This window comes from Notamacropus eugenii, chromosome 4 (genome assembly GCF_028372415.1).
Source record: "Notamacropus eugenii isolate mMacEug1 chromosome 4, mMacEug1.pri_v2, whole genome shotgun sequence".
In the NCBI taxonomy this organism is placed as follows: domain Eukaryota; kingdom Metazoa; phylum Chordata; class Mammalia; order Diprotodontia; family Macropodidae; genus Notamacropus; species Notamacropus eugenii.
Genome location: NC_092875.1, coordinates 222,801,748 through 222,804,502, shown reverse-complemented (window position 1 = coordinate 222,804,502; position 2,755 = coordinate 222,801,748). Strand labels below are relative to the sequence as shown.

Here is a 2,755-nt window from a genome sequence, read left to right as displayed (position 1 = left end):
CCTTCCAAAGGAGGAAATTGCATGTTCTCAAATAAAATAATATAGACTTTCAATTAAATGTGAACAGGTTTGCAAACTTAGGTAGTATGACAAAAATATTTATAGCTTTCGTAGGATACTCTAAACTATTTGTTATTACATTCATGGTGAACCTCAGAAACATCCATTAGAAGATGGATAGATAGATATAAAACTTGCCAGTCATTTGAAAAGAAGACCAGCATAGAGATATGTAGATAGATATCTGTCTATTTTATATTCCTTTCTCATATATTATATATATATCAATATAGATTATGTAATATATAATTATAAATTATATATACATAGATATATACCATATGTAACTATGTGTGTATGTACATATATATATAATATATATATATATAGTATATTATATATATATATAGAGAGAGACAGAGAGAGAGACAGAGAGAAAGAGAGTACTTCTCTTTATTGGTGAACAATGAGAAGAGAGTGCGGCTGAAGAAGGTAAGTAAGAGGGAGGAGAACAAGGTGCCTTGGGACACCAATAATCAGTCCTTCTGGAAATGCTCTGAGTAGAGCCAAAAGTTCCAGCTTCTTGGTGCTGCTGGACTTGAGTCTGTAATACTTAACAGGCATCTTTTAGGACAGGCACTGTGAGCTTGCCCCGGATTCCCTTTCAAACATAGGCCTTGAGCTCCTCTTTGGGCAGCTTGAGTTTGGGCTGTTTCTTCGCAGGACCATCACCATCATCTTCCCTCTTCATTGCCTTCCTCTCAGGGTTGTAGTTAGGAGGGGTAGACTAGGTCCTTAAACTTCTCTACCAGGATGCCCAGGCTGAGGTCCATTGCTTCTACTGTGGCTAGTGTTACATATTGTGCATGCTCAGGGTCCATCAGATCCAGGACCAAGGCCTCCAAGTTTCTGATGTGCTGCTGCAGTGCAGGGTTCTCAAAGCTGTTGCTTCAGTACTTGAAGCGGAATTTCTGAACAATCACTTTATTTTGTTCACCTGCTCTGACTTGGAGGTGATTTTTCTCAAAGGGCATCGTCTGTTTGTCATCAGCATAGGGAAAGAAAATGAGCTGAAACCTTGAGGGGCCCCCTAAACTCTCTGAGCTTCCAGATCATCCTCCTGGGTGCACCAGGACCACAAAATATAGTGGGTTGTTCTGGCAAGGAATGTAATTGCACAGTGTCAACACCCCTTTTTCCAGGCACTTAGTGAGTAGAACACTGAATAGTGTTGTACTTCCACTAATTAGTGATTCCTTTGGGTACACAAACAGAAAAGACATTAAGAAACGGTGCTGCTTGAGCATGAAGAGAGGTTTAAAGCCAATCAGAATCAAGCCAGATAATCAAATTTCTTCAACTCATTCATATTATATTTCTCCATCACAGTCTGACAGTCTCCAGAAATCTGCGACCTCTTATTGTGGCTAGACATATGTAAGCTTCTTCTTTCTACATTAAATGTTTTGGTCTTGGTTTTCATCTTTCCATTTGTTTCCTGGTAAAACCTGATGGAAAGAGACCAGAATGCTTTCTGGACTATATAAAAAAATTCTGAAAGTAAGAGGTACATCCTTGTCCAGTTTTAGTTTCACCTTGGCCAGAGGGTGTTTCCTGGTCTCTTTGGCCTGTACCATTTTCAGGGGGTCCTCTAGCCTTTCTAACTCTTCAAAGTGAACCCTGAAGTCAGCTGGGGATGATGATGCCCCTGTAGAATTAAAAACAAGCAAAAAATAAACCTCCATCCTTTTTCAAGTTCATAAAGCTGAGGAAGATACCTTTGTCACGGAGATGAGTCTAGCCTTACTGGCAGTGTCACTATTGTTACCATGGGGATAATGCCATTGGCTAAAAACATGATCTGCTTGTGAGTCATCTTGAGCTGGACCCCACTGAAGAGGCTGGTACAGATCTAGGGCCCTCCCTCAGGGAATAGTCTGTGCTATAGCCAATCAATTCCTGGAAATTTTTCTCTCCTTGTTCTCACTTAAAATAATCAAGTTTAAGTATTCCTTTTGCACCTGTGTTGTCTAGCTCATAGAGAACAAAAATTCAGAATTCTTGTCTTTGTCAGTGCCATAGGAGACCATGGCCAATTTTTTGGTGACTACTAATGATCTTGCTGCTGTACACATAGTGAATATACTGGAGGCTTAGGTAAAATATATGCTTTTTCATCTTTATCCTAGGACTCAAACATAACTTTGGAGGCATCCACTAAGAAAATCATCAAATTTTCATGTCTAACATATTTAGAGTTTCCTTCTGTTTCAGCCCCCTCTACTGGCTTCTCTTCTTCCTTCCCTTCATTTTTGTAATAAGACTCTCATCTGGACATTATCTTTGTGATCCTGGGGAGAAAGCTGCTTAATTGAGCATTTAAGTAAAACATTAAAACCTACATATTAATCTAGAATACTTAAAGGACTTTTGTAATAGGATTAACATATCCTGTGTGATGTGAATATTATAAGAAGTTGAGTAGAATCTGTCCTATATATTCAGACCTATATCAGGATATGTGTTCAGAAAAGTTATTTTAATTGGCTAAGTGCTAAAAGTTTTAACTGTTATTGATTAGGTCATAGTGACTACATCCAAAAGAGTCGGTAGACAATAAAGTAGACAAATTATAATGCTCTGTGCAACATAAGAATATGGATCCTTTTTCCAAAAAGTGGTTACTGAAGATGAGTTACAAAAATATAACATGTGACAGTGTAGTATTAGGTACAAGGTAGTTGTCCCTGTAATT

At 38.3% G+C, this 2,755-nt stretch overlaps 1 pseudogene; it reads right to left on the bottom strand.

Annotated features, from left to right (window-relative positions):
- Window positions 1-536: 536 nt before the first annotated feature.
- LOC140502438 (X-ray repair cross-complementing protein 6 pseudogene) lies at window positions 537-2,338 on the bottom strand (annotated as a pseudogene).
- Window positions 2,339-2,755: the final 417 nt, after the last annotated feature.